This window comes from Gorilla gorilla, chromosome 8 (genome assembly GCF_029281585.2).
Source record: "Gorilla gorilla gorilla isolate KB3781 chromosome 8, NHGRI_mGorGor1-v2.1_pri, whole genome shotgun sequence".
Taxonomy (NCBI): domain Eukaryota; kingdom Metazoa; phylum Chordata; class Mammalia; order Primates; family Hominidae; genus Gorilla; species Gorilla gorilla.
The window spans coordinates 81,010,857-81,029,580 of NC_073232.2; positions in this window are offsets into that span (position 1 = coordinate 81,010,857).

The window sequence follows — 18,724 nt, forward strand, 5'->3', positions numbered from 1 at the left end:
AGGCCTCCCCAGAAACCACGCAGATGTCAGTATCATGCTTCCTGCAAAGCTTTCAGAACCCTGAGCCAATTAAATCTCTTTTCTATATAAATTACCCAGTCTCAGGAATTTGTTTTTTGGTTGTTGTTGTTGTTGCTTTTTTTTTGGGGGGGGGGGGTGTTTGTTTGTTTTGAGACAGAGTCTCGCTCTGTCGCCCAGGCTGGAGTGTGGTGGCGTGATCTTGGCTCACTGCAACCTCCTCCTCCTGGGTTCAAGCAATTCTCCTCCCTCAGCCTCCTGAGTAGCTGGGATTACAGGCGCGTGCCACCACGTCCGGCTAATTTTTATATTTTTAGTAGAGACAGGATTTCACTATGTTGGTCAGGCTGGTCTCAAACTTTTGACCTCATGATCTGCCCACCTTGGCCTCCCAAAGTGCTGGGATTACAGGCATGAGCCACCACACCTGGCCAGGAACTTCTTTATAGCAATGTGAGAACGGCCTAATACAGAAAATTGGTACCAAGGAGTAGGGTATTACTATAAAGGTACCTGAAAATGTAGAAGCAGCTTTGGAACTAGGTAATGGAGAGAGGTTGAAAGAGTTTGGAGAACTTGGAAGAAGACAGGAAGATGAGGGAAAGTTTAGAATTTCTTAGAAACTGGTTAAATTATTGTGACCAAAATGCTGATAGGGATATGTAAAGTGAAGTCCAGGCTGATGAGGTCTCAGATGCAAATGAGGAACTTATTGGAAACTAGAGCAAAAGTCACACGTTATGCCTTAGCAAAGAGCTTGGCTGGATTTCATCTACGTCCTAGGGATCTATGGAAGTTTAAACTTGACAGTGATATCGCAGAGTATCTGGCAAAAAAAAAAAAATTCTAAGCAGCAAAGTGTTCAAGTGGCATGGGCCAGGTATGGTGGCTCACACCAGTAATCCTAGCACTTTGAGAGGCCAAGGCAGACAGATCACTTTAGCCCACATGGCAAAATCCCATCTCTAAAAATATTAAAAAAATAGCTGGCGTGGTGGCTTGAGCCCATAGTCCCAGCTACTCAGGAGGCCAAGATGGGACAATTACCTAAGCCTGGGAAGTCCAGGGTGCAGTGAGCCATGATCATGGCATGGCACTTCAGCCTGGGTGACAGAGTGAGACCTTGTCTCAAAAAAAAAAAAGAAAAAACAAAAAAAAAAAAACACAAAAAAACTGATGTGACTGCTTCTAACAGCCTATGCTTTGATGTGGAAGCAAAGAAATAAGTTGGAACTTCTATTTAAAAGGTAACCAGAACATAAAAGTTGGGAAAATTTGCATCCTGCAGCCTGGCCATGTGGCAGAAAAAAAAAACAAAGTCTATCTTCAGAAGAATTCAAGTGGGCTGCTGAGTAACCACAAGCTACAGAAATTTGTATAACTAAAAAGGAGGCAAGTGCTGATAGCCTAGACAATAAAAAGGCTTGAAGGCATTTTAGAGATCTCAGAGGCAGCCCATCCAAACACAGGATCAGAGGCCCAGGGAAGAATGGTTTTGGAGGCCAGGCCCAGGCCTGCACTGCCCTGCACAACCTCAGGACACTGCTCCCTGCCTCTTGGCAACTCCATACCCAGCTGTGGCTTAAAGGGGCCCAGGTGTAGCTTGGGCTGCTGCTCTGACAAGTGTAAGTCATAAGCCTTGGTGGCTTCCATATGGTGTTAAGTCTGCTGGTATAAAGAATGAGAGTAAATGAGGCTTGGCACCCTCCACCTAGATTTCAGAGGATGTATGGAAAAGCTTGGGTGTCCAGGCAGAAGCCTGCTGCAGGGGTGGAGCCCTCACAGAGAACCTCTACTAGGGTGGTGTGGAGGAAAAATGTGGGGTTGGAGCCCCCAAACAGAGTCTGTACTGGGGCATTTGCTAGTGGAGCCACCATCCTCCAGACCCCAGAATGGTAGATCTATTGGCAGTTTGCACCCTGCACATGGAAAAACTGCAAGCAGTAAACTACAGCCCATGAGCTTTGGGAGCTGAACCTTGCAAAGCCACAGAGGCAGAGCTGCCCAACACCTCGGGAGCCCATTGCTTGCACCAATGCCCTGGATGTGGGACATGGAGTCAAAGGAGATTATTATGGAGCTTAAGATTTAATGATTACACTGCTGGATTTTGAATATGCATGGAGCCTGTAGCCCCTTTCTTTTGGCCTATTTATCTCTTTTGGAATGGGGTTTGTTACCCAATGCTTGTACTCCCATTGTATTTTGGAAGTAAGTTTAACTTGTTTTTTATTTTACAGGTGGAAGAAATTTACCTTGTCTCAGATGAGACTTTGGACTTCGGACTTTTGAGATAATGCTGGAATGGGCTAAGACTTTGGGAGACTGTTGGGAAGGCATAACTGTATTCTGAAATGTGAGAAGGACGTGAGATTTGGGAGTGGCAAGGGGTAGAATAATATAGTTTAGATATGTGTCCCTTCCCAAATCTCATGTTGAATTGTCTTCCCCAGTATTGGAGGTGGGGCCTTGTGGGAAGTGATTGGCTCAGGGGGGTAGTGTTCTCATGAATGGTTTAGCACCATCCCCTTGGTGCTGTCCTTGCAAAAGTGAGTTCTCATGAGATCCGGTTGCATAAATGTGTGGGGCATCTTGCTCTCACTCTCTCTTGCTTCTTCTCCTGCCATGTGGGATGCCTACTTCCCCTTCACATCCCACCATGATTAGAAGATTCTAGAAGTCTCCCAAGAAGCAGATGCCATTATGCTTCCTCTGCAGCCTGCAGAACCATGAATCAATTAAACCTCTTTTCTTTATGAATTACCCAGTCTCAAGTATTTCTTTATGTCAATGCAAGGATGGACTAACACGGGGCCAAGCAGGCCATGGTCCCTTAGGATGGTCAACTGATTATAAGCTGGCTTATACTGCAAGGTGAGATCAGGGATTAAAACCTAGAGGTTGAAGGATTCTTTTTTTATTATTGTTTCAGCTCTTCTTTTGACTTAGCCACCTCTTCCAGGGCATCAGCCTTCCTGAAGAAACTTTGGGGTAGGAGCAGTTGAGAAAGCAAGTGAAAATAGCTCTTTGTTAAGGGTTCAGGGTATTATTTCAAGGTCTCAGGTCTTCAGAGACCTCAGTCCACAGAAAACCAATTACCTTCTTGTGCCAGGTCCATCACTCATCGGTGCTGTGATTCTGGGCAGACCACTTCAAATCTCTCCATTTCACTTCCCTGAACTGTCAAATATGGGTTGTAGCCCCTGCTCTGCCCATTCCTCCAGGCTGGTGTAAGCATCACAAGAAATAGCAGATATTCTCCATGAGCTGTAAAGCATCATACCCATGGAAAGAAAGAAGAAAATTCCATCCTCCACTCCCCTGGAGCCACCCATGTTTCTTCTCTGTATTCAACCACTACCAGGGTTCTGGTGTATTCTTCTAGACATATAATGATTGAACACTTTAGGGCACTTATGAATCACCAGTCTTCTAAAAGCTTTACCTCCATTTCACCATTTTTAGCCTTATAACATAACATAGGCCATATTAACATTTCAATACCTCAGAACAGGGAGCTGAGGCACAGAGAGGTCTCTATAACTTTCTCAGGTTTGTGCATCTTCTAACTAGGACTTGAACCCATACCTTTATGCACCAGGCCCAGTGCTCTTGGTCACTCCAATAGTTCTATATTGTTTCATCTCAATACAGGCATTTGCCTACACAGTCTGTCTGTTGGTTATGAGTGCAGCCCGCACTGCAGGTTCTTGTTAAAATCCAACTGAGATTCAGGGGGTTTCACTGTGCAGATGGTGAACAATGGGTCAAACATTTAAGCTGTAAATAAATGATTACTCATTTATCTGTGGCCTCTGGCAGGAAGATGTCAAAAGCTGTCTTTTTCATAGTACGTTTCCCAGCATCTTGCCTCCAGGATATGACAGTAGATATTGAGGGATCAAGAGAATCTACTGTCCACACCAAGCTGAGGAAGAGAATAATCTACCACTGGCCTCATAACTAGGTGCACACCGGAAAGCAGTCAACTGAAAGTACTGTGGAAATTAAATTGTTAAGTTCATTCAAGGATAACAATTCTAGATTATTCAGCGTCCCATATTTCAGACAACTCTAAAATTGCTATGCTATATTCTTTATTTCATGTGTGCAAATTTAAGTTTATTAAGTCAATCACTAGTGTTACAACTACAGAAGATATATTTACAACTTCAAAATTGTTTCAGTTTTAATAGTATAGAATATCTCAATGTAGTATTTAGATATTTAGCTGCTTGTTAAACATTAACTAAAATGAAACACTTCCTGAACAATGCTACCATATTTTTTAAATTAATGGACATTATGTGAAACTGTTTTGAATTAACATAAAAACTGAAGAAGTAGTACAGAAAGTTCTCATATACCCTTCCCCCACCTCAGCATCCTTTTGGTAATCACATCTTACATGACTGTGGTAAATGTTACAATGACTGAACCAATATTGATACATTCTTATTAATGAAAGTCTAGAGTTTGGCACAGAGGTAGAGATGGACAATCTTGATGTCCAGTTTTTTCATAATTGTATGTATCCAGTGACTAATTTCCCATTTGGTAGGAGGGCAAGTTTTATCTTCATCAACATTTGTATCATATGTTAGTGTACATGACATTACTTCTCCATTAGATGCCGGCTTCATTTCATGATGTACCTGAAATTAGACCAGCAAGGGGCCTGCAAACATTCACAGACTATTCAGGGTTGCCATGGTTATGCTGGCCCTACAGGAGCTTGACAAACTGTAGGTGGTCTTCTTATCAGGAAAAGTTACTGAAATCAGTCTCTTGTCCAATCAAAGCTACAGTATGGCTTGTGGAACAGGGATTGGAAGTTAATCAGTATCTGGTGTTGAGCTACAATTATTTTAATATTGCTTATCTTGAGGTCAGTGCTTGTTTAGCTGCTAGAGAAAAATTAACTTGCAGCAGTTAGAACACAGTTTATTCTTTAAGTTTAGGGTGCATGACTTAACCCTTGCCTGTTGTGGCCTTGAGTCCTCTTTATAATTTGGTATCTCATTGCCACAAACAGTCCATTATGTCTGTCTTTTTTTTTTTTTCTTTGAGACAGAGTCTCGCTCTGTCACCCAGGCTGGAGTGCAGTGGCACAATCTTGGCTCACTGCAAGCTCCGCCTTCCGGGTTCACGCCATTCTCCTGCCTCAGCCTCCAAAGTAGCTGGGACTGCAGGCACCTGCCACCATGCCCAGCTAATTTTTTGTATTTTAGTAGAGACGGGGTTTCACCGTGTTAGCCAGGATGGTCTCGATCTCCTGACCTCATGATCCGCCCGACTCGGCCTCCCAAAGTGCTGGGATTACAGGCGTGAGCCACCACGCCCAGCTATGTCAGTCTTATTATCTCTATTTTCACACTAATGCTGGGCAGTTCTGTCTAAACCATAAACATGAGGGGGTATAATGAGATGTGTCTGAACCTCCTCCCATCTCATCATAGCCAGAAACTCAGTTTTAAGGTATTTCTGGGGTCTCTTTGACTAAGGGAGGGCCTGTTCAGTCAGTGAGGGGTTATAATTTTATTTTTAGTTTACAACTCCCACAAAGGCAAAGGCTGCTGATAAACATCTGCACTTGTGTTTCAAAGCAACACACATACTTTTTTTTTTTTTTTTTTGAGATGGAGTCAAAAGACGGGGCACACAGAAAATTCATGCAACATGGTTGTCCTACCACTACCTACAGCCTCTCCTCCTCATTAAAGTGGCCTGTGGAGGGCTTAGCCCATCAGGCTTAGAGCTTCTGCAGAATGGGTATCTGCTCCCTGGGAGGATGTTCTCAGGAAATCCTTCATTTGCCTGCAGGGATTTTGGGGGTTGTTTTCAAAGTGCAAATGTGGTCCCAGCTAAGAGCAGCCTATCACCACTCTCCTCAGATGTGTTGGTCTCCTTGATGGACCAAAAGAAAGTGAGAAGCCACTGAGAACACATATACTTATTTGGCTTCCCTTTTTTATGTTACCCACTCCACCATCACATTTCCTCTTCCTCTTTCTCTCCATCCTTCATATCCTCCTTATCTTCTCCAAGATGGAGGACAAGAAGTCAGCAAGTTTGTGTCTCGGTGAGTTATTTCAAGGTACATACCACTCTCCCCTGAGGCTGATGACATCTGCAATCATATTTTAAAAGCACTGTGAGGATTATATTATGCTGTGCACTTCACACAGGTCTGTTTTTTCTCTTGATTTTAGAAACCCAGAAGGGGTACAGTGGTTACGTCAAAAATCAAAGTTCCCCAAAACTAGCACAGAGGATACCTGTGGAAAAGATAAGACATTTTCCTGCCAAATTTATCTTTCAAGTTGATTTAGATTAGCTGTGGCAGAGTCCTTAATTCAAAGGGGAAAACTAGAGCCTCTTCATTGCAGTTTATAATGGAAACTGTCAGTTGCTAAGAGATGCCCACCTAATAGCACCTCAACCAAGGATATTTTATATCTCCCATAATGTACATTGTCAGATTTTTATCTCTAAATTTGATTAGAAAAGAAATAAATCAGGAAAGCAAAATTTCTGTATAAGAAAGAAGCATGGTCTTACATTGACAAGGTCTTCTTTACTTGGAGATGACTTGTCCACAAGTTTCTCCAAAAGCTGGGAGGACACAGAGTGACTGTCAGTGCCTGGAGGTTGATGATTATGGATCACTCAGGGAGCTGTGCTTAACGTGGTGCATGGAGGTGGTGGGTTCACATGCATGGACTGAGTTGATGCAGGGCCATCCTGCTGAGTGGAGGAAGGATGGCAAAGAGGAGGAGCAGGAAAGAAATGAGAAACCACCAGGAGCCAGGAAGAAGGACAGGTTTCCCCTAGAAGCATCAGAGGGAACCTGGTCTTGCCTATGAATTTTGCACTACTAGCTCCGAGAACTGAGACATTTCTGTTGTTTTAACCCACCCAGTTTGTGGTCCATGTGATTTCAGGCCTAGGACGCTGATACACCAAGACAAATCAATATACCTATATTTTGAATTTGCATGCATTTATTTCATGTATACCCCTAATATTTCCACAATTGTGATTATTTTTCTGTTTATCTTTCTATATTTTATATACCATTAGTGTCATTTTAGGTTAATTTAAATAATTTCCCTGGTCATGAAGATACATGAAGAAATATATATATATATATTATATATATATATATATATTTGGTGTATATACATTTTAGATGGAGTCTCACTGTGTAGCCCAAGCTGGAGTGCAGTGGCGCAATCTCGGCTCACTGCAACATCTGCCTCCAGGGCTCAAGCGATTCTCCCGCTTCAGTCTCCCCAGTAGCTGGGACTACAGGTACACACCACCATGCCTGGCTAATTTTTTTTTTTTTTTTTTTTTGAGACAAAGTCTCTCTCTGGTCCCCTAGGCTGGAGTGCAATGGTGTGATCTCAGCTCATGCAACCTCTGCCTCCAGGTTCAAGCGATTCTCCTGCCTCAGCCTTCTGAGTAGCTAGGATTACAGGCACCTGCCAACATGCCCAGCTAATTTTTGTGTTTTTAGTAGAAACAGAGTTTCACCATGTTGGCCAGGCTGGTCTCGAACTCCTGACCTCAGGTGATCTGCCTGCCTCAGCCCCCCAATAATTTTTCATATTTTAGTAGAGACAGGGTTTCATCATGTTTCCCAGGGTGGTCTCAAACTTCTGAGCTCAGGCGATCTCCCCGCCTCGGCCTTCCAAAGTGCTGGGATTACAGGTGTGAGCCACTGCGCCTGGCCACAATATTATTTTTATCATAGGTACTAATACATATTGATTTTTAGCTAATTGTAATTGCTTATTAATATCAATAAAAATGTGCAGATCATCTTGTTATTGAAGCGCTATGGATCTGTGAGCTCAGGGGAGATGTCTCCGTGTGCAGTGGGAAGCCTCAAGTGCAGCATGCCTGGCATCTCCTGCTCAAGAGAGAGTGCAGGCAGGGAGCTTGCTGGGCACATTTGCAGGAGGGAGACTAGACTGAGGCATGAGAAACAATCTGCCACAAACACCCACCAGTGCTTTCATGCCTGAGTCAGACCAAAGCTTTTCAGATGTTACTGTGCGCACACATCATCTGAGATCGTGTAAAGTGTGAATTCTGATTCCGTGGGTCTGGAATAGGACCTGACTTCGCATTTCTTTCTTTTTTTTTTTTTTTCAACTTAACCTTTATTTAATGAGTACCTTTCTGAAGAATTTATGTTTCAAGGTTTTAGGAATTAAGATTATATTAAATTGTTCCTTCTCAACAAGGCCTTAAAGACCTTGGAACCATTTAAAATAATTTATTCTTAGGGATATTCTTTTTTTTTTTATTATACTTTAAGTTTTAGGGTACATGTGCACATTGTGCAGGTTAGTTACATATGTATACATGTGCCATGCTGGTGCGCTGCACCCACTAACTCGTCATCTAGCATTAGGTATATCTCCCGATGCTATCCCTCCCCCCTCCCCCCACCCCACCACAGTCCCCAGAGTGCGATATTCCCCTTCCTGTGTCCATGTGATCTCATTGTTCAATTCCCACCTATGAGTGAGAATATGCGGTGTTTGGTTTTTTGTTCTTGCGATAGTTTACTGAGAATGATGATTTCCAATTTCATCCATGTCCCTACAAAGGACATGAACTCATCATTTTTTATGGCTGCATAGTATTCCATGGTGTATATGTGCCACATTTTCTTAATCCAGTCTATCATTGTTGGACATTTGGGTTGGTTCCAAGTCTTTGCTATTGTGAATAATGCCGCAATAAACATACATGTGCATGTGTCTTTATAGCAGCATGATTTATAGTCCTTTGGGTATATACCCAGTAATGGGATGGCTGGGTCAAATGGTATTTCTAGTTCTAGATCCCTGAGGAATTGCCACACTGACTTCCACAATGGTTGAACTAGTTTACAGTCCCACCAACAGTGTAAAAGTGTTCCTATTTCTCCACATCCTCTCCAGCACCTGTTGTTTCCTGACTTTTTAATGATTGCCATTCTAACTGGTGTGAGATGGTATCTCATTGTGGTTTTGATTTGCATTTCTCTGATGACCAGTGATGATGAGCATTTTTTCATGTGTTTTTTGGCTGCATAAATGTCTTCTTTTGAGAAGTGTCTGTTCATGTCCTTCGCCCACTTTTTGATGGGGTTGTTTGTTTTTTTCTTGTAAATTTGTTTGAGTTCATTGTAGATTCTGGATATTAGCCCTTTGTCAGATGAGTAGGTTGCAAAAATTTTCTCCCATTTTGTAGGTTGCCTGTTCACTCTGATGGTAGTTTCTTTTGCTGTGCAGAAGCTCTTTAGTTTAATTAGATCCCATTTGTCAATTTTGTCTTCTGTTGCCATTGCTTTTGGTGTTTTGGACATGAAGTCCTTGCCCATACCTATGTCCTGAATGGTAATGCCTAGGTTTTCTTCTAGGGTTTTTATGGTTTTAGGTCTAACGTTTAAATCTTTAATCCATCTTGAATTGATTTTTGTATAAGGTGTAAGGAAGGGATCCAGTTTCAGCTTTCTACATATGGCTAGCCAGTTTTCCCAGCACCATTTATTAAATAGGGAATCCTTTCCCCATTGCTTGTTTTTCTCAGGTTTGTCAAAGATCAGATAGTTGTAGGTATGCGGCATTATTTCTGAGGGCTCTGTTCTGTTCCACTGATCTATATCTCTGTTTTGGTACCAGTACCATGCTGTTTTTGTTACTGTAGCCTTGTAGTATAGTTTGAAGTCAGGTAGTGTGATGCCTCCAGCTTTGTTCTTTTGGCTTAGGATTGACTTGGCGATGCGGGCTCTTTTTTGGTTCCATATAAACTTTAAAGTAGTTTTTTCCAATTCTGTGAAGAAAGTCATTGGTAGCTTGATGGGGATGGCCTTTCCCCCAAATTTTCCCATACATATTTTAATATCCTCAAATTCATAAGAATGGTGGAAAACAAGAAGGAAAGCCATGAGCAGACAGAAACCAAAGAGTAATCTCTTGCGGAGGGAACTAAAGACTTTTGACTTAAACATTTCCCGGTCCAGGGCCAGGCACCATGGCTCATGCCTATAATACCAGCACTCTGGGAGGCTGAGGCAGCTGGATCACCTGAGGTTAGGAGTTCGAGACCATCCTGACCAACAAGGTGAAACCCCATCTCTACTAAAAATACAAAAATTAGCCAGATGTGGTGGCAGGCGCCTGTAGTCCCAGCTACTCAGGAGGCTGAGACAGGAGAATTGCTTGAACCAGGGAGGCGGAGGTTGCAGTGAGCTGAGATCATGCCATTGCACTCTAGCCTGGGCAACAGAGCAAGACTCCATCTCAAAATAAATAAATAAATTAAATTAAATTTAAAAATTCCCAGTCCAGGTAGGAAGATGGCTAGAGAGGACAGTTGAGAAGCTGACAGAGGTGCCACTTTAAGAAACAAACCAGAAATGAAAGTAAACACACCCCAAACCTCAACCTGCCCTCTGACTCCTGTTCAATGTCCCCACTGGCGCCTCCTCCAGTCTTTGATAAAGTGTGGAACATACTCACCCTCTCCCATTCCTCATCTCTGATTCACAATTTCCTGTCTTGATTCTCCAGTCTTTCTTTCCTACCATCTCCTTCTCCCCTGTGACCTCCTCACTTAGTCAGCAAGTTCTCTATGTCCAAACAGCCATGGGAAGTTTTTCAGATCTTGTAAGTTGTCACTTGCATCCCCTTCCTTTAGTGAATCTCTCTAACCCCTCACTTCAGAAAAAGCCCCAAGTCTTCTGATTCTCCAGTACTTTCTCCTTCTACTCCCGGGGTTCTCCTCACTTGACAGAGAATTCAGCGGATCTATCAATCAGGTGAATTTGTCCTCCCCAGCACTCACCAGACTGCTCACTATATGCTGATCTCCTGAGCAATCAAGTGGGGAGAGAGAAACCTGGCTTCATGAGTACCCTGGCAAGTGGGTTCAGGGCTGAATGGCCCCTGCTTGTAGATAATGTATGCTTATTTCAGCTGCAATTTGTATATGAGATAACCCTTCCCTTAAGAACTCCTTATGAAGTGAGAATTGTGCACCCTGTTCCCACTGAGGAGGCCTACATAGAAAACTAAAGACTGAGACATCAGGCGGCTGCCCTGAGGAAGAACCTCACTCTGTCATTGGGCAGTGAGTGGGCAGGGGTCCTGGCTTAGGTGGAAGCAGGAGCCTCTGTGAAAACCACTCCTCCTCTAGTCACAGAGAGGATAACCTGTGGGCCTGCCCTGAGGGGACCTGTGGGGCTCTCAGCTGGGGAAATGGGGAAACAGACACTGATCCTGGCCTCCACTCAGGACTCACCGGGCTAGCAGCTGAGTCCTCCCTGGGCCCCTGCAGAGCCTCAAGCCAGGCTAAGCACAGGTCCACGCCTCCCAGAAATGACACCTAGTCACAGGGCAGGAAAGACCCCACGAGGGTTTGGTTGGCCAAGGGTTTGCATGAAGGGCCCCTGTTTCTCTAGGGACTGGAGGATGGATAAGAGACCTGCAGCATGGCTGCCTCGGTAGAGCACTGGGGTATCTGGACTGTGGCATACACCGTACTCCTCTTCTTTATCCTCCTCCTTCATGGGACAGGCCAAGATGGCCCTCAGCATCCTGATCCCTGGCTCGCTCATGACAGAATTGTCCCCTCTTCTCCTTCCTCCAGGATGTAATGAGTTTGTTTTCAGGGTCCCTCTCCCAGCCTGGGAGCCTCAGACAAGCTCACCTGCACACTGAGCAGTAAGTGTAGCACCTACACCACTGCATGGTAGCATGGTCAGGGAAGACCCTTGGTGTATAATGTGGCTTAAGAGTGATGGAAACCATGGCAAGGGGGACGGGATCCCTGATCACTTCTCAGGCTCCAGGTCTGAGGCTGACCACTCCTTAACCATCTCTAACATCCAGTCCCAGGACAAAGCTGACTGTATCTGTGGTGTATCTCACAGCACTGCAATGCCATGTGAGTGAAGCACAGTGACCCAGATGAATGGAGATGTGGGACAAAAACTGTGTTCTCCACTACGAAGGCTGCCACACAGCTCTCAGAAAATGTCTGGCATCATAAATACTAGGAAATGTTGCCGGGTTTTTTGTTGTTCCTGTTGTTTCCTTTTTAATTTTACAAGGAGTGACATAGATGCATTCTGATTCCTGCCAAGAGTTCCCTGGGAACCAGTTTGCTACACAGATCTTCAGTAATGCTGCAAATATTACAACAGATCTTGACACCCTGCTGGTCATTGTCCCTGCATGGGGGATGCAAGGCCATTCACTCTCCTCTCCAGATATAAACACTGGGACTCAGCTACATGCCTCCCTCCTAACCACATCAAGGTTCATCCTAATGACCACCCTTCGAAGATAACATCTTTAATTTTTTTTGACAATTTTAAAAATAATTTCTATTTTTATCTTAGATTCAGGGGATACATGTGCAGTTTTGTTACATGGGTATACTGTGTGATGCTGAGGTTTGGGGAACGATTGATTCTGTTATTCATGTAGAGAGCATAGAGTGCAACAGGTAGTCAGTCTTTCAACCCTTGCCCTATATGTGTTTAACCCAGAAAGTCCAAATTTGATTTTCACATTTTGAAACTGAATGTTTCATTCAATGTCCCCCTTTTCAACTGGTTTCTGAGTTGTTTGTGTGCAATGTTATGAATGGCATGAGATTCAGTTTTTGGTGTGGATCTCTGGATGAAGGCTATCACCCTTTCTAACCTGTGTAATGCCCTGCACCCAGTTAATCATGGAGTGTGTATCCAAAAAGTACAAACACAGAGTGACCACTGGGACTCAACACCTTCAACCCAGTATCAACAGAAGCTCTGTATACACTGAATCACAGATGTGAATCCACAACAAATCCTTCCTATGGCTTTGACCCATTTCTCTAAACCAGGCTGTCTCCCAAGAGAATCTCAACAAAGAATTGTTTTGAACTCGAGTCAAAAGGATGCCCTTCAAGCATTGTTTAAGCAGAACTCCTACTCTGGCATACCAACCAGAGAACAACTGGCCAAAGAAATCGGCAGTCTGGAGTCTAGGATACAGGTGGGCTTGTATTTTTGTTTCATTTCCTTGGGGTCAAAGAAAAAAGACAAGCTGGGCTAAGCAGTCTCCAATTATACCATGTTAAGAATGAACTGAAAGTAAGACCCCTATCTCTGCCTTTTACCAATCGTGGAACATGTGGTCTGGTGTATTCATTGATGGGGGAAGGAAGTGAAATTGGGCCTTTTTCCTGGTAGGAGAAAATTAAATCATATTTGCATGCTCTAGAGAATATAGGTAATAGGGTCACCATGATCATGATAGGTTGTCATTGATACCTGGAACCAATATTACAGAATGCTCAGAATGCTTGTTCTTTAATAGGTCATATTGAGGACAGTGAGGTCAGTGCTGCCATAAAGTCCCGTTTCTCATCACATGGTTTTTGTTTCTTTTCTACTGTTTTGTTTTGAGACAGAGTCTCACTCTATCACCCAGGCTGGAGTGCAGTGATGCAATCTCAGCTCACTACAATCTCCACCTCCCAGGTTCAAGCCATTGTCATCCCTTACCCTTCCGAGTAGCTGGGATTACCAGTGTGTGCCACACCTGGCTAATTTTTGTATTTTTAGTAGAGATGGGGTTTTGCCATGTTATCCAGGCTGGTCTCAAACTCCTGGCCTCAAGTGATCCACCCACCTTGGCCTCCCAAAGTGCTGGGGTTACAGGAGTGAGCCACTGTGCCTGGCCTCTACTAAGTGTTTTTATGTGGGCTTTACACACTGGAGAGTTTAATGCCTGATCCCATTTTGGAATATTTTGAGTGGAATAATGGATATAAAAATAAAACCGGCTGGGTGCGGTGGCTCATGCCTGTAATCCCAGCACTTTGGGAGGCCAAGGCGGGTGGATCACGAGGTCAGGAATTCAAGACCGGCCTGGCCAAGATGGTGAGGCCACATCTCTACTAAAAATACAAAAATTAACCAGGTATGGTAGCAGGCACCTGTGGCAGAGAATTGCTTGAACCCGGGGGGCAGAGGTTGCAGTGAGCTGAGATCACAGCACTGCACTCCAGCCTGGGTGACAGAGCGAGACTCTGTCTCAATAAATAAATAAATAATTTTTAAAAACCCCTCTGTTTCTCCAGTTAAGAAAGAAATAGCTGGAAAGATCACAATCACACCAGGAGAAGTGTATCCAGACTGTCAATAACTAAGTAAAAGGGACTGTGTTGAAGAAAAGCCTATGGTCAGGGTTTTATATCAAATGCTATAATCCTGAGTAAGCTCTGGGATACAGGGTTCTGAGTTTCAGGCAGGCCAGATGAAGATGTATTTCCTTCTCTTTATGCACCCAGTCCAGGTGTCAGAGTGCTACATCAAATCCCAGAATGAAAGTGTGTCCCAGGCCAGGGGCAGTGGCTCACGTCGGTAGTCCCAGCACTTTTGGAGGCCAAGGCAGGAGTTCGAGAACAGCCTGGCCAGTATGGTGAAACCTTGTCTTTATTAAAAATACAAAAATTAGCCAGTCGTGGTGGCATGTGCCTGTAATCCCAGCTACTCAGGAGGCTGAGACAGGAGAATTGCTTGAACCCAGTTGGCGGAGGTTGTAGTGAGCCCAGATAGGGCCATTGCACTCCAGCCTGGGCATAAGAGCAAAAATCCGTCTCAAAAAAAAAGTGTGTCCCATGGGAAGACATGGAAATTGGCTGGTGCACTGGCAACCAGCCCACTGGAGTTGGTGGTGCGGAAGGAAAGCACAAGAAACCATGTAGAATGAGGCTGGATCTGCCAGGGTGTTCACTAATGTATTTGTTGCCTCCACATTTCCAGCCATGTTTAAGATTTCTTTCCTGATCGTATTTGAAGTGACATATTGAGAGAAGAGATGTAATAGTTTTACAAACTGCCTGGGACATAAGAGCAGGTCAACAGGTATTGCTTGTCTTTTAGGATAGAATCCTTATCGTGAGTTATCAAGTCCCCACACGAAACACTAAGGAATAATTAAAAGCACATTCCTGGCCGAGCACGGTGGCTCATGCCTGTAATCTCAGCACTTTGGGAGGCCAAGGCGGGTGATCATCCAAGGTCAGGAGTTCAAGGCCAGCCTGGCCAACATGGTGAAACCCCGTCTCTACACAAAATACAAAAATTAGCCAGGGCATGATGGTGTGTGCCTGTAATCCCTGCTACTCGGGAGGCTAAGGCAGGAGAATTGTTTGAACCTGGGAGGCGGAGGTTGCAGTGGGCCGAGACCGCGCCATTGTACTCCAGCCTGGGCATTGCAGTGAGATGATCTCAAAACAAACAAATAAACAAACAAAAAACTGCATTCCTCTACACCCTCCAGTAAGGAGGAGGCAGCCACAGGGTTTGATTATGACAGTCACTATCTATTCAGAGTTAGATATTTGGTTCATAGGAGTCTCCTTATCTAGTATTGCATCTGTAATGAATGAACTCTGAGGTATATATGAATGATTCCAGGCTCAGCAGTAAGTATTGATAATTAGTGAGCTCCTCTTTAAATGGATTTTCATCAGAGGTCCCTTCACATGGATTGTGTGTTATGAAATGCCTTTGACTATGGGGAGATGACAGAGAGCCAAGGAAAGTCAGTCAGTCCTTGGCCAAAGCCTTTGTGAGACCTAAAGAGTGAGAGGGAGGCAGAAAGAGCAAGTGAGCATGAGACAAAAACAAGTGTGGGGTGGGGAAGAGGTGAAGGAAGAGTGGACACACACCTGTTGGCCAGCTCTGGCTTTAGGATGCCAGCCAGTGTCTCCTAGCCCGGGGACCTTTCCTCTGGAGATCACAGATGGGAGAGAGAAGGAAGTGATTCTTGGTATTGAGCTCAAATAGATACTTAAAATTATGTAGACTAAATCGGATAAAACTTGAATCTTCTTTTCCCACTTAGATTTGGTTTCAAAACCAGAGAAGACAGCTGAGGCTGAGCTGGCTGCAGTGTGGACACTCCTCGGGAGGACAGCAGCTCCAAGGACACGAGAAGCCTCAGCCCTGGGCCCCAGGTGAGTCCCCAGCAGTGCCAGTGCACTTCCTCAGTGCAACTCTTTGAAGTAGGAACGTCTCTTTAGGCAGTTTCCAGATTTGTTGCAAGAATGCTGATGTCTCTTCCACAGCACGCTAGTGTTGGAGACGTGACCACCATCCCCATCTTGTGGGAAGGTAGTTTGGAAGAAGGGAAGGCCATGGATCTTCCAGTCCTGGTGTGGCAGGCAGTGCAGAGTCCTCTTCTTCCAGCACTGCAGGGGTTTAATCCAAGGGCATGAGCATCTCAGGGGCCTGGGAGGGAGTAAGGATGGTGAGAACAATATTTGAAAATGTCTGTCGTAGGGTTGATGTGAAGATAGCCTGAAAGCCCTCTTTTCTTCCTGTTTTCCTACAGAATGCTTAACCAAAGGAGGGAGACAAAAGTGACGCCATCACTAAACCACAGACAGTTGTCCTCCTTCAAGCTTTTCAGAGGAACTGATTCCCTGGAACTGCCATCAAGGAAGTGCTAGCAAAACAAACAGGCATTCCAGAATCCAGAATCTAGGTAAGTTTTCTGTCTGTGGTGCACAATTTGTCCCATAATTTTGGAAGTGGTATTGCCCGCTGAGATGGTACTAAAGAAGTGGAGGCTGGTATCTTGAAAGAAGTTGAGAGTTCTTTGTTATGAGGGTGCTGTCTTATGTGTCTTGTCTTATGTCATATTTGTCTTACGTCTTTCTTATGTGTTGTGACCTTTATTTCCAACTCAGTCTTCTAGGCACTAGACATCAGTGTAGACTTTGCCCCTCCACTAACCCCCAAGTGTGATAATCTAATCATCTAGGGTCCTCTTTTGTGGGAAAATCCTGCAATTCTAGCAAATCAATGTGGGATCCATTCGTGGGCCAGTGCAATAACTCCCCTAACTCGTCCACATTTTGCAGACTAAATGTTATATACAGACAGAATCACCGAGATAAAGCCCAACAGATGTCACTTCTGCCTCACAGATGAGGGAATGAAGCTGGAACCTCTTACGTCTTCTGACATCTTTGTTTCCCTTTCTCTTAGATGTGGGCTCAGAACCAAAGAGCTCGGCCCCCAGGCCAGAGCAGAGGCAGCCCCATGAATTCCCTGGCAGCTCCAGACACAGACCTCGCCCTACTGCTCAGCTGCAGCACAGCAACCTGTGCATTGCGCAAGCAGCTCTGCGCACAGGCCTCCCTCCAACTCCCCCAGCAGCCATTGGTCATCTGTACCAGACCCTCCTCCACTAAGCAGGTCTGTGGAGGCTGTGTGAGCCAGGCACCAAGGGCCATCCTGTACCAGTCCACCTGGGTTGTGCCAGGAGATTGCTCCTCTCAGGACCCATGTGTCAACAGGACCAACTCTTGGAGGGGTGCTCCCACCCACTTAGCCTCCTTTCTGGCATGTGTACTAAGGAAATTGCCGGAATGACAAGGACAATGATGGCACTAGCCTGGGAGTCCTGCCCTTCAAGGACACTACTCAGCCTCCATCTGATCATTCTGAGCAAGGATCACAACAAGGTGTGCAAGACAGAGCCCACCTTAGGCAATGGTGGTGTGAGCAGCCCCAGGGCATGGTGATCAAATCACCACCTGGGGACAGGGAGCTGCTCCACAATGTGCTCACATGGACACACCTGCAGCAGCCTAGGGCATGGCCAAGCAAGGGGCCATCCCTTTCCTTTGAGAATTTTTTTTTTTTTGAGACAGAGTTTCACTCTTGTCACCTAGGCTGGAGTGCAATGGTGTGATCTCAGCTCACTGCAACCTCTGCCTCCCAGTTTCAAGCAATTCTCCTGCCTCAGCCTCCAGAGTAGCTGGCATTACAGGTGCCCGCCACCACACCCTACTAAATTTTGTATTTTTAGTAGAGACAGGGTTTTACCATGTTGGCCAGGCTGGTCTCGAACTCCTGACCTCAGGTGATCCACCCACCTTGGCCTCCCAAAGTGCTGGGACTACAGGTGTGAGCCACTGTGCCCAGCCTCACCTCAAGCCTTTTAGATGAACGCCCTGACAACCTCAGAGTTCCAGAAATCAGCATCACCAGTTAGGATTAGGACAGGAGAACCCTCCACAGCCCGCAGCCAGGAAGAGTTTCAGGCTCTGCTCAATGCCCTGCAGAGCTCACTAGAGCTTCAGGTTTAGGAGGGAGAAGGTGTCCTTCTCACCACCCCATCAGGCTCCTCCCCAGGATGAAGAAGTTGCATGACCCACAGGAGGATAAACAAAGGGACACACCATGTCCTGGAACAAGACTAACGCAAGAGGAAACCGAACACTTGGAAACCCAAAAGGAGCATCTTTTCTCTGCCTTGTGGACACCGCTTAAGTTTCCAGCCTCACTTTATGGCCTATGTGATTGTTTCTAAGATCCACACTGTCCTGCAGGCACCACAGACACCAGGCAGTGGATACCTTTGCTGAATCCTAAGGAGCCAAAGCATTTTTATGACAAACATGACCTCCTCCCTGCAATCGTCACATCCTGGGTAGTCTGGACAATGCACAAACCAGAACTGAACCAAGGTGAAAATAGGTAAAAGAGACACATCCACACTTCACTCCCTTTGGTGAGTTCACAGGGTGAGCCTGAAGGCAGACTGACGCAGAGAAAACAGGGGTGCTATATTTCATCTTGATGTCAGTTCATCACAAAGAGTTTGCATCTTAGCTCTTACCAGAGGAGATG